This window comes from Rhinopithecus bieti, unplaced genomic scaffold (assembly GCF_001698545.2).
Source record: "Rhinopithecus bieti isolate Rb0 unplaced genomic scaffold, ASM169854v2 scaffold_16834, whole genome shotgun sequence".
Taxonomy (NCBI): Eukaryota; Metazoa; Chordata; class Mammalia; order Primates; family Cercopithecidae; genus Rhinopithecus; species Rhinopithecus bieti.
Genome location: NW_016809297.1, coordinates 1490116 through 1509137, shown reverse-complemented (window position 1 = coordinate 1509137; position 19022 = coordinate 1490116). Strand labels below are relative to the sequence as shown.

The 19022-nt window shown below is 38.9% G+C and overlaps 1 long non-coding RNA gene across 1 annotated transcript in view; it reads right to left on the bottom strand.

Moving 5' to 3' along the window:
* Positions 1-435: 435 nt before the first annotated feature.
* Positions 436-19022, bottom strand: part of LOC108540097 (uncharacterized) — a 65468-nt gene continuing 46881 nt past the window's right edge. The window contains exon 5 of the long non-coding RNA XR_001888587.1: positions 436-505. This is a non-coding gene — a long non-coding RNA (uncharacterized LOC108540097). The remainder of the gene's footprint in view (positions 506-19022) is intronic.

Here is a 19022-nt window from a genome sequence, read left to right as displayed (position 1 = left end):
GCTTTGTTTACCTACTTAAGCCTCAGCAATGGCGGGTGCCCCTCCCCCAGCCTCGCTGCTGCCTTGCAGTTAGATTGCAGACTGCTGTGCTAGCAATGAGGAAGGCTCCGTGGGCGTGGGACCCTCCTGGCCAGGTGTGGGATATAATCTCCTGGTGTGCCCCTTTGCTTAAAGCACAGTATTGGGGTGGGAGTTACCCGATTTTCCAGGTGTTGTGTGTCTCAGTTTCCCTGGCTAGGAAAAGGGATTCCCTTCCCCCTTGCACTTCCCAGGTGAGGCGATGCCTCGCCCTGCTTCAGCTCTCGCTGGTCGGGCTGCAACAGCTGACCAGCACCAATTGTCCAGCACTCCCTAGTGAGATAAACCCAGTACCTCAGTTGAAAATGCAGAAATCACCTGTCTTCTGTGTTGCTCACGCTGGGAGCTGGAGACTGGAGCTGTTCGTATTCGGCCATCTTGCTCCGCTCCCTCTGGGAGAGTGTTAAGACTTATTTTCTGTTCTCAGCTGTGCATCATTGCAAGAAAAATAAAATAAAAATAGGAAATTTTGTAAAAGATTTATTTTATAGTCCTCAGCTGAGCCATCACTGTGGTGGCATTATTAACAATCAAATAATGGTATTAGAATTACTACTAGCAGTTTGATTTGTAAAAGCCAGAAACTAATTTTGATTTTCTAAATAGTATCATTTATCATATGACTTGGAAATTGAATTTGAAAATCTGAATTTGGATCTGAAATTGAATCTTAGTTCTACCATTTACGATATGTATGAACTTGGATATACAGTTGACCCTTGAACAACACAGGTTTGAACTGTGAGGATCCACTTATACCTGGATTTTCTTCCACCTCTGCCACCCCTGAGACAGCAAGACCAACCCTTCCTTTTATTCCTCCTTCTCAGCCTACTCACTGTGAAGACAGTGGAGATGAAGACATATCTTATCATGATCCATTTCCACTTAATGAAGAATAAATGTATTTTCTCATTCTTACAATTTTCTTAATAACATTTTCTTTTCTCTAGCTTACTTTAAGAATAGAGTATATTATATATATATATAACTTACAAAATATGTGTTAATCAAATGTTTATATTATTGGTAAGGCTTCCAGTTGACAGTACGCTATTAGTAGTTAAGTTTCGGGGGAGTGAGAAGTTATATGTGAATTCTCAACTGTCCAGAGGTCAGCTCCCTAACTTCTGTGTTGTTCAAGTCAGTTATACTTTCTGAAACTCTCTTAGTCAGTTTCTTCATCTACAAAACATGACCACGCTTACCTACCTCACAGAGGAACAAAAATATATGAAAATGTCTAACACAAAACCTGGCACAGAAGAAGTGTGGAAAAAATAGCCATTTAATATGAATCTAGGAGCACAGTTTTATATTATAGCCTTCAAATTATAAACATGAGTTTGGAAAGACTAGAGAAGTCGGAACAAAAATATGATTACCCTATTTAAGGTAAAGAACAAAAAGCTGTGAGAAGGGAGATTTGTTTATGCCAAAAGAGTAAGAGATAATAGATAAATGTCATTAGTCTTAAAAAAATTAGTCTAATCAATTGTTTCTAATTTTTAACAGGGGATGCATCAGAATACAATAGCACCCTTTATCTCCAGGGCATGTGTTCCAACACCTCCAGTGAAAGCCTGAAACCAGTTCTGAACCTGACTGGCATCATTTGGAACACATTTCTGTTCATCTCTCCCATCCAGAAATTTAATGCCTTTTCCATCTTAACTAAGCATTTATCATGTACTGTGGCTCTCACTTGTGAGGTTTGAAGGGCCACAGCAAAACTAGCAGGAATTTTTTTTCTTCTTTCATGGATTGAAGGTTCTTTCTTACCATAGATCTTAGCAAACTCAGCATACAATTTTTTCTTCTTTCTCTATTAAGTCAAAAACTTTCACCTTTTCATTTACAGGAAACACTTTATGACTTCTCTTTGGCAAACCCGAATTGCCAGCATCACTACTCTTGCACTTTGGGGCCACTATGAAGTAAAATAAGAGTTAATTGAGCACACAGCACTTTGATGCACAACAGGTGATCTGATAACCTAGATGGTCACTAAGTGACTAATAGCACTACTCAGAACGGTGTAGAATTTCAAACATATCATTTGGTTATTTCTGGAATTTTCCCTTTAGTGAAACCAAGGAAAGCAAAATCACCAATAAAGGGCATTTCCATATGGATAAACAAAAAGCATTTACTGAATACAAGAATAAACTATTACTGCTCCTCTCTGGCTTAAAACTATTCTGAGAGTTCCCCTTAAGAGGATAGCACCTGTTAAATGGAAAAGTGATTAGGTATTATAAGTTTAGAAAAAATGCAAAAACTACCATAGAATCTTTATTTATAAAAATCCTTAAAACGAGAATGGACTAATCACTTTCATTCATTTCATATTAGTGTAATTGTGCCCAGTCTTTTTAAAGATGGTGTCATCCAGGCAAAGCCAAATGAGACATGAAGCCTACCCTCTCTTCCTGTTCCAGAAAGTTCCTAGTTAGAATTTTACTAAAGGAACTCCCCTTAACCTACTCTTCCTGTACAATTTTCTTTCTTTCTCCCTCATCACCTTCATTAGTTGTCTCTTAATTTGTATTTTGTTTGAATGCTTGCTGGTGTTATTTGTTGAATATAATGTTTCATTTATTATAAACCACCTCACCATGAACAATATTACTTTAGAGAACCCAGCTTACAATGCCCTGTGTAACCTGATATAAAACCCAAGTGAAAAATCTCAAATCCAATAGATAGAGATCTAGATAGGGTTCCTCCAATCTCCACACTATTGACCTCTGGGCTGGAAAGTTCTGTTGTGGGGGATGTTTAGCAGCATCCCTGGGCTGTACTCACTAGATGCCAACAGCACCTCCCCCACCCAGAAACTGCACAAGCAAGCGCTAGGGAGTAGGTGAGGACAGGAGGGAGAGGGCTTCCATCCGATTGCACAAACTAGCGCCAGTAGGAAGTTGTCCTTTTTACTTCAATTTATTACATTACACAGTAGGAATCAATGCCCTCACTCTGTGCGTTCAGTCCAACAGTCCCTGAACTAAATCTGACAAAGGCTGGCAGCATATTAAATATCCTGCCCCGAGTGGTGAATGCAGATTGGAATTAGTTTCGTTCCACCAGCCTAATAGTTGGTCTAAAACAATATTTCTCCTGAGAGCCTGTTAGATATTCTAATTCTGGGCCTGACCACAGACTTGAGTCAGAATCCCTTGGGCTGGAGCCCAGGAAACTGTATTTTAACAAGCTTTCCAAGTGGTTCTTAAGCATGCTAAAGTTTGAAGTAAACTGTTATAGGATATACACATGCCCTCATAACTGTGGCCTAGACTCATGATCTCCATGAGGATTGCCTAGTCTATTTAACTAGGCCTGTGCTCCAAATACTTTCAGTTTGCAGAATCAAATGGAAGCCCTGCCCTGAAGCTCCGCCCTCAAAGCCCAAACCCTAACTGTTTGTTTCTGCTATATTTATTTCTCCCTAGGGACTGGATACTCTCAGTGTCCCTCAGTGCTGATTAATGCTTTGTTTCACAGAAACGGACACAGAGAACCATAAAAATTACTACCTACAGTAGTACTCTCACTCATTAGAAATTCTGGAAGCCACTTCTGATTTGTTCAGAGATCAGTGTTGACCCAGATTTAGGTAAAATACTTGGATCATTGTGATTTTGATTATTGTCCACCAGACTTAATGACATCCCACAGTCAGATTGGGCTCCTAGCCCTGGCCACATGCAGTGTTGCTTCACTCTTCCCTGAGGGGTCCCTTATTCAAGTACCAGCAGGCTTCATGGCAAGGCCTAAGTCAGTTATGATCTTACATCACCGGTAGAGACTTGGGCTTAGAGACTTTACAGTGTGAAGTTCCCTGGTGTGTCAGGATGTTGGAGAACCCAAGAATTTAGTAGGATTTGGCCCAAAAATACCACAGTCTTTCCTAGAAAAAAAAAAAGGCCTTGCAGAAATTTCCAATTTCAATTTTCATTTTTTTAAATAAAATAATTTGCTTCCAAGTTATATACAGGTGGAATCTGTGGTGTAGGGCAGGGGTCACCAACTCTTGGGCTACAGACCAGTATTGATCCATGGCCTGTTAGGAACTGCACCGCACAACAGGAGGTGAGCAGCCGGGGAGTGAGCATGACCACCCGAGCACCTCCTCGTGTCACATCAGCTGCGCATTAGATTCTCATAGGAGCGCGAACCCTATATAGTGTGAACTGCATGTGCGGGGGATCTAGGTGGCATGTTCCTTATAAGACTCTAATGAATGCTTGATGATCTGAGGTAGAAGAGTTTCATCTTGAAACCATCCCCATCCCCGGCCCCATCCATGGAAAAATCATCTTCCAAAATAGGGCCATGGTGCCAAAAGGTTGGGGACTGCTGGCGTACGGGGTTTCACAACAACAGCATAGCTGGAGTGAAGGGGTCAGCATTGGGAAGGAAGGGAATTTGACTCCATTGATTGGAAAGTTAGGTTGGAACAGATTATTGACTACAATTTGCTTTGCATTTGAGAAGTTTGGACATTCTTTGTTAGACAATGGAGAGTTATTGAAGAATGTGTATGTGTATATGTGTGTGTTTATTTTTCTTCTCCCAAAGGGAATGCAGAGTGTAGCCTCCACCCAGGTCAGGTGATAGAAAATTTCCAATATCAGCTGAGCACAGTGGCTCACACCTGTAATCCCAGCACTTTGGGAGGCTGAGGCAGGCAGATCACCTGAGGTGAGGAGTTCGAGACCAGCCTGGCCAATGTGATGAAATCCTGTCTCTACTAAAATACAAAATTAGCCAGGCTTGGTGGTGCATGCCTGTAATCACAGCTACTCAAGAGCCTAAGGCAGGAGAATTGCTTGAATCCAGGAGGCGGAGGTTGCAGTGAGCCAAGATCACATCACTGCACTCCAGCCTGGGGAGACAGAACAAGACTCCATCTCGAAAAAAAAAAAAAGAAAAGAAAATTTCCAATATCCAGAAGTTCCTCTCCTGTCTCATTCTAGTAACTACTTCCTTTCTTCTCCCTAAAATAAACCACTCCCCTGATTTCTGACACCAGTTATTACTTTTGACTGTTTTAGAAATTGATGTAAAAAAGCTGACTTTTTTCACTGTTGTGTAGTATTGCACTGCATGAACACCCCACAATTTATTCATCCAGTCTACTAGATTGGATTGATGCCAATTGAGGCTATTAAGAATAATGCTCCTATAAATGCTCCTGTACCTTTCTTTTATGTATATGGTCATACATTTTTGTTTGATGTATATCTAATTGTGAAATGGATGCAATATAGGGTGTGTGTGTGTTCAACTTTAGGAGATAATGCCAAAGAGTTTTCCAAAGAAGTTTTAATAATTGAAATTTCCTCTAGCCTTGACAGATTTGAAACAGGGACAATATCAACACTATGTTTTGGGACACTGAATCCAGCTGCAAAGTATAAGATGGTTTAGGTGTGGTTATATTAGAACACAGGGAGGGGAAACATTATTGTGAGAGCCCAGGTGAAAAAGAATATAATCTTGAACTTGAAGGAGAGAGGAAAGGCTAGGACAGAGATTAGAGATACTGTGGAGTTTAGGTTGGTAGGTAATTGGACAGGGAGTCATAGGTGAAAATGATGTTTTAAACCTGAGTGAATGGGAGACTAGTGTCAGGAGAAAGGTATCTGGGACAATAATGAGTGTGGGCTGAGTTAAGATGAGGTTAGTTTGCTGATGGGAATCTAAGGGAAGGTGTCTAAGAGACAACTAGAAACTGTATTAGTCTGTTTTCATGCTGCTGATAAAGATATACCCAAGACTGGGCAATTTACAAAAGAAAGAGGTTTAATTGGATTTACATGTGGCTGGGGAAGCCTCACAATCATGGTGGAAAGCAAGGAAGAGCAAGCCACCTCTTACTTGGATGGTAGCAGGCAAAGAGAGAGAGCTTGTGCAGGGGAATTCCTCTTTTTATAAACATCAGATCTCGTGAGACTTACTCACTATCACAAGAACAGCACAGGAAAGACTTGCCCCATAATTCAATTACCTCCCTCTGGGTCCCTCCTACAACATGTGGGAATTCAAGATGAGAAGTGGATGGGGCACAGTCAAACCATATCAAAACACAGCTCAAGAATTTGTCCAGGGTGGGGAGAGCATTAGGGAAAAGACCTAACGGATGCTGGGTTTAATACATAGGTGATGGGTTGGTAGGTGCAGCAGACCACCATGGCACACATTTACCTATGTAACAAACCTGCAAATCTTGCACAGGTACCCCAGAATGTAAAGAAAAGAATCTGTCAAGCTACTGAAGCAATTTCATGAGGATGTTTTTCTACAACATTATTATGATAGACCTTGGTTTAGAAACCTGTTATACTGGTTTAAGACTTTCCTTTATATATCTACAGTCACCTAATCATGCTCCTAGATTTTAAAATTTCACTCCCTATGTTCAGTAATTCTCAAGTAGGATGAACTATTGTGTAGATGTATTCATACAGGCTTATAAAATGTATACCCTCTGTTTTACATGAAAACATAAATAATACACATTTCTCAGATCTCCTTTTATATTGCCCATTTACCTATTGGCTTAGTTCAAGTTTTCAACATTTGCCTGAACTGCCGTCCTAATTTCTTAGCTCATCTCTTGCTTTCCAGTCTCATCACCCTAAAATGAACTCTCTGCAATGAGATCCGGAATGATCTTTGAAAAATGCATACGTGAACATCTCATTCAAAAATTGTTTGTTGCCTTTACTTGCATAATAAACAAACATCTTCATGAGCCAGCTACTCTGATTTCTTGCCACTCCCTTATTTATATTTTGTGCTTCAGTAGTAGTTTCTCATACTCACGACTATTTAATGCTTTCATGCCTGTGCATATATTGTTCCTCCTGCCTAGAACACCATTCCTTCCTGTAAATGTTGTTGCCATAATTCAAAATTCTGCTCCTTGAAGTGTTTTTAAATGTATAGACTTAATCAAGCAATGAGAAAGAGAGACAAGGGCAACTTGAGCAAAAGGAAGCTTTTCTGAACATGTGGAGTATGGATCTATGAGAATTAGGTGCCGTAATTTAAAATAATGTGAGGACATTTCTTTTAGTCTCAATACAATTGTGTGATTCACTTTTCCAACCCTAACATACTGCAAAATATATTTATGATTAGTAAAATAATTTAAAATATAATAAAATGAAACATTAAGATAATGGGGAAAATGCAGATTTTTAACATAGAATATTTAATTTATGAGGCTTGAAAGAGAATACTGCTTTAAATTTTCAAATTTTCTGAACAAATATTCTTCTTCATGCTCCCACAGCAATAACAAGAAAATTAAAAGATTACTTAACAATACTTAAACTTATTTAAAATGTATTGAACACATGCAAAATGATTATGTTATGAAAAGACTTGTACAGATTTCTACCTTTTTTAAAACTGAGGTCATACAATTTTGGAAAATAACAGGTACATGTAAAAAATGTAAAATAGTTTACTTAGTAGAAGGATAAAATCCACCTCTTCTCATCCTTCTTCCAATGCCATTCTTCAGAGATAATCACATTTAAGAGTTTCTTGTGATGTTTTCCAACATTTTCTGCATTTATAAGCGGGTTTAGGTACACATACATTTATACCTAAATATACTCATAAATGTGCATATACTTATACATGCTTATAAATGTATGCATGCTTATAAGTGTACACATACATATATATTTTACATTTTTATAGAAACTGAATCATGCTATACATATAACTTCTCAAACTACATTTTGCACTTAATAATCTATATTGGATATTTTCCCATATCAGAATATACAGATTTATCCCATTCTTCTTAACCCCTTCATTGAAGGGATCATATGGATGTACCATAGCCTACTTATCCAGTTCTCTGTTAACGAATATTTAGAATGTTTTCAGATTTTCTTCTTTATAAATGTGGTGGGATATTTTCAAAACCTAATAGTTTTGAACTATTAGGTTTTTATCGCCCTGTTTTCTCCATTCCTTTATCCAAGTAGGTGGGGAGAGAGAAAGAGCAGGAGTGGAAGAGTAGAGTGAGCATGGGCACTTCATGAAAGACCAGAAGCCAAGTCTACTTACTGACAGTGTCCGGACAGAAGACTAGGCTTCAGAAAGGCATGGTAAGCACATTCCTGATGATTCCAAGGACCCAGAAGGATATGTAATTCCAGAGCCTCTGGACCTGAAGGGATTGTGCAGACTGGGCATGGACACCTTGACTGTAACTAATGGGGAACGATTGCTCATGATCACTGTCTGTAGGGACCTCCCCAGTGCCTTGGTCCTACTGGACAAAACTTTGTAAAGTTCTTGGAGAGTGACTAGGAAAGGAGAAAGGGGAAAATAAGGGTCAGGGTTCTAAATTAAATTGATTTTAAAATATAAAGAAATGCAATTCAAGTGTTTGGTTTTTTGTTGATTTATTTTGCACATCTAAGCTTCTTGACTGGAATTCATACCATCTTCATAAACATTTGCAATTTTCAAGGTACCAAGATATTTAATATATCTTTATACTTAAAGTCAAACTTTAATTTTGGAGACATTTTATCCATAAGGGCCTAAATCTTTTACATTGATTAAAGAGAAAACGTGGGCCAGGTGCAGTGGTTCACATCTGTAATCCCAGCAGTTTGGGAGGCCAAGGTGGGGGTGGATCACTTGAGGTCAGGAGTTTGAGACTAGTCTGGCTAACATAGTGAAACCCCATCTCTACTAAAAATACAAAAATTAGCAAGGCATGGTGGCATGTGCCTATGAACCCAGCTGCTCAGTAGGCTAAGACACGAGAATCACTTGAACCTGTGAGGCTGAGACTGCAGTGAGCCAAGATCACACCACTGCACTCCAGCCTGGGCGACAGAGTGAGACTCCATCAAAAAAAGAAAGAAAAACAGAAAGAGAGAAAGAGAAAACGCCCATTTGAAATGGTGTTCTTTTATCTTGACACAGTTACCTGTGGAATTTTTGGGTATCTATTCTTTTATTTAAAAAAGAATTTCAACAGAAATAAACCATACCTTTACTAGACTCTCAAGTTGTTAGATTTTTTTTTTTTTTTTTGAGACAGAGTCTCGTTCTCTTACCCATACTGGAGTGCAGTGGCATAGTCTTGGTTCACTGCAACCTCTGCCTCCTGGGTTCAAGCAATTCTCATGCCTCAGCCTCCTAGTAGCTGGGATTCCAGGCTTGCACTACCACACCCAGCTAATTTTTGTATTTTTAGTAGAGATGGGATTTCCCATGTTGGCCAGGCTGGTTTCGAACTCCTGACGTCAAGTGATCCTCCCACCTTGGCCTCTCAAAGTGCGGGGGAATTACAGGCGTGAGCCACCGCACCAGGCTTGTTAGTTTTATTATATCACTTTGATCGCTTTGTTTTCACACTGACATCAAGCAATGTCTGAAACACATATGAAGAGACAAGATTTAATAATTTATTATGAAGAGAAAAAATGCTTTATGAAGAAGTAATGCCTCCATTAAGACTCTTACTTTTTTTGTTTGTCCTTGCTTTTACTTTTAATTGATACTTTTACAATCTTTATTGATACTTTTACAATCTTTATTGAAGGATTTAACCTTGTTTAAAGTTGGCAAAAGATTAACTCAATTACAAATCTCATGGAAACAATTTAACCATTATTCTCTAATTTAGAGGCATTGATTAAAATTGTTTTCAACAAGGAAGGACAAAGAGGATCCTTAAAATGTCTTACAGCTTAGAACTTTATGATGTCAACTCACACTTCATATTGTCTTTTTGACCTTAATTCTCCAGCATGTTTATATAGCACTTGGGGGCTGTCGGTCCGCCAGTGCTGGGGAAGTCAGGCTTCTCTGACAAACAGCCAAAGAACTTGAAACAGACTGTAGAAAGTCCATTCCTGCCAGGACAATGCAAGCTGTTTAGTGACCATCTAACTGTTCTGCTAGTTTTTTTTGCCATACTTGGTAGTCCCAGTAATCTGGCTAGCTTCAGAAGTTAAGCAAAACAAAATACAACTGCGCACAGCCACACCCGAGGGCGACTCTGTCTCCAAATACCGTACAAGTCCATGACTGAAGCACTTGAAAGGCTTGTATCCCTGCAGATGAAATCTTTGTAAGATTGAGTCTTTAAAGACAACCCTTACACACATAAATATTGTCATTTACAGCACCGTTTCAGTGCTATTTTGCCTTTCCAATTATAAAGGTGGCTAACGCACATGATAATTACAGTTCCTTAAAATTTATTCACTCTTGAGCAGATCAGCTCAGAAATGTTGGCACAGTTTCAGGGTTCCTGCTTGCCAAACACCCTTTGATCCAGTGAAATCATCGTATGATTCAAAACAAGGCCTACAGCCTTTCAAGAATTTACATCTTAAATCCTCATCTTCGTCGCTAACCCCCCACAATGTTCGATCTAAAAACAGAGTTTTCCTTATCAGTGACAAAGAAATAAGGTTTTTCCCTGTGGGATTCATAATATGCTTTCTTTTTTTTCTCTTCATTTACTCATCATTTGAACTAACTTACATTGAGCGCTTCTTATGTACTAGAGACTGTGACCTGCCCTGCAGTTATGGAACTAAACTACCTCCCCTAAACTCCATAAGGCAGAGACAGTCAGTTAAGCAGACAATTGCTTTGTAGTGCTTTAAGTAAGAGCAGGGTCAAAGGTAAACAGAGGTAGGACCCAAAGCCTTTTGGTGAGGGCCAAAAAGATTCCAAGTAGAGGTGAATGCTGAGCACAGCATTGAGGATAATAGCAGCAGGCAGATGACAAAAGCAAGTAAGTTGGGTGTTCGAGAGACAGAAGAAATAGTAGGTGCACCCAGATCTGGCAGTGAGAGAAAACGTGACCATTTTTAGAGAAAATTAAAAATGCTTTGCTTGTCTTGAAAGACCTCCATGGAGTAGCTAGAAAGAGGAGGGATGGATAAGCACACCAAGATTTTAAGTCACCATGTTTTGCCCTCCAAAGAAATTTGAATTTTATTCTAAAGTCAATGTGGTCCCTTAGAAGAATTTTGAGCAAAGATGTGACTTGACCAGTTTGGGGTCTTAAATAGATAACTCTGAGGAACTGTAGAAGAAAGTTAAAGACAAAATATTTAGCATAGAATGACCACGTTTCAATTCACATTATGGAGCACTGAGAAGCTATCTGGCACTGAAAACAGTGCTGGACAAAAAGCTCAGAGGTTGTTCCATTACTTCTGTCAATCAGGACTATCATAAAGAAAAACTGAGAAGAAGGATAAAGGGAAGGAAAGAAAGAAAAATAGGGGGAATGGAGAGCCAGAGGGAGAAGAGAAAAAAGGAAAAAACAGTAGAGGTGATTAGAAGTAAAGCTTGTGTACATCATAGGTCTCCAATCAGAGATGAAAGAGGGCCAGGGAGGACATAAGATATTCACATGACATTCTATTTCTCCAAAAAATAAATCATTCTTTTATTCACCTTAATATCCCAACAATGTTGCAAGTTATTCATTCTCATCTAGCCTGTTCTCAAAATAATACAATGATATTTGAGAAATTTCTTCATACCTTCCATGATTATGATTGAATACCATATCAAATTGATTTGATCAAAAACCCCCTGATGGCTCTCTTTCTGTCACACGTGTCTTAAATCTACCAACAATTATTATCAGCTCTCGCCTCAAATTATGTACAGGGTCCAAACATTTCTCACCATCTTCATTACTACCTTGGTCCAAGACACCATCGTCTTTTACCTGGACAATTTCAAAACTTCCTGACTCTTACCTGCTTCCACCCTGTAGGCATCACTCCTTTGTTCATCATCCTCCAGTGGCTTTCCATCATCTTATCATAATCTACACACTGTGAGTGATCTTATCCCTTGCTACCTATTTGTCCCCATCTCCTCCTCCTGTCCCCTCTTCTTACTCTTATCCAGCTACGTTGGGCTTCCTTTTGTCTCAGATGTACAGTTATCCCAAGGGCTGGGCACAGTGACTCATGCCTAATTCCAGCACTTTGGGAGGCCAAGGTGGGCAGATCACTTGCAGTCAGGAGTTCGAGACCAGCCTGACCAACATGGTGAAACCCCGTCTCTACTAAAAATACAACAATTAGTCAGGTGTCATTGCAGGCACCTGTAATCCCAACTGCTCAGGAGGCTGAGGCATGACAATCACTTGAACCCAGGAGGTGGAGGTTGCAGTGAGCCTAGATTGCACCATTGCACTCCAGCCTGGGCAACAGAGCAAGACCATCTCAAAAAACAAACAAACAAACAAACAAAAAATAGTTATTCCAGGGCTTCTGCGCTAGCAGCATCACTCTGCTCAAAACATCCCTCCCTTGGATAACTGTTGTCCAAATGTCACTATATCTGAACGGTTTTCATGAAGCCATCTTAAATTAAAATAGCACACCTCACCATTCACATTTTCTTTGTTCCCTTTGTTTTGTCTCTTCTCACCCCACACCCTCTACCAGATGTAAACTCCTGAAGGAGGGACTTTAGTTGGTTTAGTGTTGGTTCCCACATGACGAAGAATTTATCTGGGACAAAGTTGGTGCTCAATATTTTTTGACTAAATTGATAAGCAAATGGATGAATGGAATTGTCCCCTGAACAGCACTTCTTTTTTGCTTGATGTCCCTAAGTAACCATTTCCCTTCACTTTGCAAACAGAAATTCAAACATTGCCTGAATCCTAGAGGGTAAACATCTTTAGTATGGAAATGAAAACGGCAGTTATTCCGCAGTGGTTTTAGGCTAAAGGTTAGTAAACTGAACCAGAACTTAAAATGTTTTTAGGATTTCCAAATCATCTGGAAGGAGCCAAAGTTCTATTCCCATGAAAATGGTAACTTTTCAAAGGAAATAACATTTTTGAGATGGGACAATTCAGAAATGCTTAAGGACAAAGTAAATTTAAAGATCATCCTTATATGCTAAGAGATAACAACTGCTATGTAGGTGCATCATTGATAATTTTGTTGACATGATATTGAATTGATAGTTTCATTAGGAAGAGTGTTTAAATAAAATCTTGGCAATATTTACTCTTTCTATCCATTATTTTTATTCATGTATTCCATATATATATATATATTTTTTTTTTTTTTTTTTTGTTTTTTGAGACAGAGTCTTGCTCTGTTGCCCAGGTTGGAGTGCAATGGTGTGATCTCAGCTCACTGCAATCTCCACCTCCTGGGTTCAAGTGAGTCCCCTGCCTCAGCCTCCCAAGTAGCTGGGATTACAGGCACCCGCCATGATGCCCAGCTAATTTTTGTGTTTTTGTAGAGACAGGGTTTCACCATGTTTGTCAGGCTGGTCTCGAACTCGTGATCTCAGGTGATCTGCCTGCCTCGACCTTCCGAAGTGCTAGGATTACAGGCGTGAGCCACCATACCCAGCCTATTCCATTTATTTTTGCCCTTGAATCAAATTTCATAGTTTTCTTTATATCTATACATCTTAAGTTTAATCATAGCTATTTTATGTTGTAGCCTGCTGCTGAAATCAGATGTTCTTACATTACATATTCCAAATGTTTGTTGAACTGCTTTTGAATTCAATAATTGATTTTGTGCTGACCACAGTAATAATACTTTTTAATACTTTTTCAGTTTTCTCAATGTTTTGTGGTAATCCCATCATGTGTCAATAATAATAACTTTGTTCCTTCCTTTTCAATATTTATATTTTTGTTTCTCTCATATATTGTTATTTATCCCTTTGGTTAAAGTTTTCCACCAATGTTAAAACATAGCAGTAGTGATCGGTTATCTTACATTGTTCCTGACTTAACTTGGAATGATTCTAGTATTTCATTTAAACTTTGATGTCATAGTTGTGTTTCAAATAGACACCTTTTCATTATCTCTCTTCCTTTCATAATTTAAATTACACCTAAGCAAAGATCTTTGTGTATAAATATTTGTATTTCTTATTTTCTTTAAAATGGATGCAATGATGCTTGATACATGGTGCCAAACTGTTTTCAGTGCTTGCTGTACACATATACCTGCAGTGTGTAAGTCCCACTCTTATCAGCATTTAGCATTGCCAATGTGAAAACATCCCAGAATTTTAGTTGATAAAAATTTGGGGGCTTGGTGAGGTGGCTCAGACCTGTAATCTCAGCACTTTTGGAGGATGAGGAGGGAGGATTGCTTGAGCCTAGGACTTCAAAACCAGCCTGGGCGACATAGTGACACCATATTTCTACAAAATCATACCGAAATTAGCTGGACACAGCCTGTAGTCACAGCTAAACAGGAGGCTGACATGGGAGGATCAATTGAGCCTGGGAGGTTGAGGCTGCAGTGAGCCATGATCACTCCACTGCACTCCTGCCTGGGTAACACAGTGAGACATTGTCTCAATAAATAAATAAATGAATAAATAACTTTAATGCCATATGTTTAAATTTTCATTTGTTTTCTCATTATTGTATTTGGTTAGTTTTTCACTTACTGATTAGCTATTTGCATTTCCTCTGCCAATTCACTATTTTTTAAATTTCACAGTTTGATTTCTCTGTGAGTTCTATAAACTTAATAGAGAATTACTTCTTGATTATTGTATGTGCTCATTTTAGCACATTTGTGAATAATGCCAAACTGTTCTTCAGAAATATCAAAACAGTCTTTAGCCACATGTGAAAGTGCTCATTTCTTTCAACCACCCCAACACTGAGAATAATATTTTTTAACTGACTTGCCAATTGAATAGGTGAAGAGTACATATGTTAAATATTTAATTTTCATCTCGGAGATTGTTAATGAATGGGATCGTTTTTCATGTTTATCATGAGTTTTTTTCTTTCTTTATTTGCCTCTTCATCTTTAAATCGTATTTACTTTATTCTTTCTGTGGATGTTTAGTGTTGGTTTTATCATAAATAGAAAATAATTTTTCAGTTGGATTTGCTGCTTAATTATGCTTATAAAATTTTTTGTTGGTTTGTTATATTGAGCATGCTGGTGCCCACCCCTAGTCCTCCAGTCCAGTGTCATCTCTTACGCCAGCCACTGCTGTAATGTTCAGCTTCCTTCTGGCTTTGCCTGGTTTCAGTTGGGTGCAGTCTGAGTGCATCTGCTTAAGCCCCCTGTCCCAAGCCTCCTGCTTTCTGCTCTGGGGTTTCTCTCACCCCACAGTAGGATATCTCCCAAAACTCACTTGTACTCATTGGTGCAACCTGAAAATATGGAGGAGTCAATATCCTTTGGTCTCTGCCATCATTGACTATTAAGGCCTGGGAACAATGGAGCTTCTTCTTTATTTCTTCAAGTGGACCTTCTGAGTCTTCTCAGAACATCCTTAGGGCTAGAGTAACCTGAGGCACAGAGGGTGGCCAACTGAACAATGCATCCTTTTGTTAACTTTTTCTGCTAGCCTATCTCCCTCCTTCCGTGACTCATTCCTGCTGTCTGGGATCATATTTCTAAATAAACTACTCACACATAAACCTTTGTCTTAGACTTTGCTTTGAGGCTTAGTTGTGTACGCTTTTTACATATAAGGTTTGTCTATGTCTCTGTGTGGGCATGGGTATGTATGATCACATATCTAAATCATGCATTTTATGGTTTCTGACTATAGTTTCATGGGTATAAGGCTTTCTCTGTCACCAGGGTCAGATAAATATGTATGTCCATTTTAATTCTTTTGGTATAGAGTACAAGGTCATGATCTGTTTTGTTATATTTCCCAAATGATTAAGCAAACTTTAAAATAAAGCCTACTGAACATCTAGCCTTTTCTCACTGATTTTTGTCAGTTAACATTTCAGTTTCAGGGAGAATTACAGATTTACAAGAGACTAATCTCCTTTTTCCTACTCTTCTTCACACGTATTATGATTATGATTTAATTAGCCAAATACATATAAATGTAAAGATCCACAGTAGAGGAGCAGATGCTTTTTCTTGGTTTACTAACTGGACTTAACAGAGACTGGTGACACTCCATATAGAGGCCTGTCACAGCAGAGTAAATAGCCAAACACTGGCATTGCCATAAATCTTAAATAGTTGGAGTTATATCCTAATTCCAGCATAACCAGCATCAACAATGTAATTGCTTCCAATTATGAGTATTTTTAGGGGACAGAAAATGATCTAGTTTTTTTTTTTTTAATTTAGAAAAAAATTAAGCCAACCTACTTACCAGCAAGGTGACAGCCACATGAGGATGAGGTATAGAAAACAGACAGTACACTAGTGTGCATGGTTGGTGTCACTGCCTTAATCTTCCCAACATCTCAATAAATGAATAAATAAACCTGTTGCCCCACAATCCTGAACTAAATATTTACGTGTACAGATGGCTGTTTCCGGCCTTCATATCTGTGTCACTGAACTTTCAACCCACTCCTGTGATGGTACTACCAGAGATTACTGAGGCTTTTAAAACATGTTTTAACACTGAACAGAACACATTAGAGAAATGGGAATCACAACCACAATGCGATGCCACCTCACACCAGTTAGAATGGCGATCATTAAAAAGTCAGGAAACAAGAGATGCTGGAGAGGATGTGGAGAAATAGGAATGCTTTTACACTGTTGGTGAGAGTGTAAATTAGTTCAATCATTTGGAAGACAGTGTGGTGATTCCTCAAAGATCTGGAACCAGAAATACCTTTTGAGCCAGCAATCCCATTACTGGGTATATACCCAAAGGATATTAAATCATTCTACAATAAAGACACATGCACATGTATGTTTATTGCTGCACTATTTACAACAGCAGAGATTTGGAACCAACCCAAATGCCCATCAATGATAGACTGGATAAAGAAAATGTGGCACATATACACCATGGAATACTATGCAGCCATAGAAAAGAATGAATTCATATCCTTTGCAGGGACATGGATGAAGCTGGAAACCATCATTCTCAGCCAACTAATACAAGAACAGAAAACCAAACAGCGCATATTCTCACTTATAAGTGGGAGTTGAACAATGAGAACACATGGACACAGTGAGGGGAACATCACCCACCAGGGCCTGTCAGGTGGTGGGGGGCAAGGGGAAGGAGAGCATTAGGACAAATAACTAGTGCATGCGGGGCTACAAAACTAGATGATGGGGCTGGGCACAGTGGCTCATGCCTGTAATCCCAGGACTTTGTGAGGCCAAGGAAGGTAGATCACCTGAGGTCAAGAGTTCGAGACCAGCCTGGCCAACGTGGTGAAAACCTGTTTCTATGAAAAATACAAAATTAGCTGGGCGTGGGGGTGCGTGCCTGTAATCCCAGCTACTGGGGAGGATGAGGCAGGATAATTGCTTGAATGCGGGAGGCAGAGGTTGCAGTGAGCCAAGATTGTGCCACTGCACTCCAGACTGAGAGACAGGACGAGACTCTGCCTCAAACAAAACAAAACAAAACAAAACAAAACAAAACAAAACCTAGACGACAGGTTGATGGGTGCAGCAAACCACCATGGCACATGTATACCTATGTAACAAACCTGCATGTTCTGCCCATGTACCCAAGAACTTAAAGTAAAATTAAAAAAAAAAAAAAAAAGGAAAAGAAAACAAACAAACAAACAAACAAAACACTGGACAGAACAAATCCTTTCTCAGTATTTTCCTTTTCAAAATGTGTTGTCTCTTTTGTTTACTGATCATTCTTGTTGAACTTTAAAATGACATTGTCAGGTTTACCCCAAAAGGTGGTAGACAAAGAGATGCACCCCAGATGCCACATCAAGGAAGGACTTGTTGCCCAGCTGCTAGAAGCACATGGACAACTTCCAGCTGTTGACTCCTTCAAGGTCATGCACTTCTGATGTCACTTCCCTCAGGTAACTGGGCAACGTGGTAATAAAGAGAATCAGTCATTTCAGCAGACGTGGGATAACTCTGGTGGGAAACACCCGCTCGTGAGCTCCTTGCTGGTTTGGCCTAGGCTTTGTTGAGTCTGCATCTCATCTTCACTTCTCATTCCCCTCAATCCTATGACTTTCCCCTTCTTTTCTCAGATGTCAATCTCTAATCAATGTCTTATATCCTAAATTCCATCTCGACCTCTTTCTTTGAAGAATTCAAACTGTGACAAATTTAATTAAAATAGTGCCAAACCTATCTATTTAAAAATTTACTTTCTTTTAATAGTTAGTTTTTCCATTTAGAAATATAGTGTCTCTACAATGTACCAGAATCTCTGAGACACATTTAAAGCAGTGTGTAGAGGGAAATTTATAGCATTAAATGCCCACAAGAGAAAGCAGGAAAGATCTAACATCGACACCCCAGCACCACAATTAAAAGAACTAGAGAAGCAAGAGCAAACACACTCAAAAGTTAACAGAAGGCAAGAAATAACTAAGATCAGAGCAGAACTGAAGGAGATAGAGACACAAAAAACCCTCCAAAAAATCAATGAATCCAGGAGCTGGTTTTTTGAAAAGATCAACAAAATTGATAGATCACAAGCAAGACTAACAAAGAAGAAAAGAGAGAAGAATCAAACTGTCACAATAAAAAATGATAAAGGGGATATTACCACGGATCCCACAGAAATACAAACTACCATCAGAGAATAGTATAAACACCTCTATGCAAATAAACTAGAAAATCTAGAAGAAATGGATAAATTCCTGGACACATACACCCTCCCAAGACTAAACCAGGAAAAAGCTCAATCTCTGAATAGACTAATAACAGGCTCTGACATTGAGGCAATAATTAAGAGGCTGCCAACCAAAAAAAGTCCAGGACCAAATGGATTCACGCTGAATTCTACCAGAGGTACAAAGAGGAGCTGGTACCATTCCTTCTGAAACTATTCCAATCAATAGAAAAAGATGGAATCCTCCCTAACGCATTTTACGAGGCCAACATCATCCTGATACCAAAGCCTGGCAGAGACACAACAACAACAAAAAAAAAAAAAAAAAAAAAAAAAAAAAAAAAAAAATAAAAAAAAAATTTTAAAAC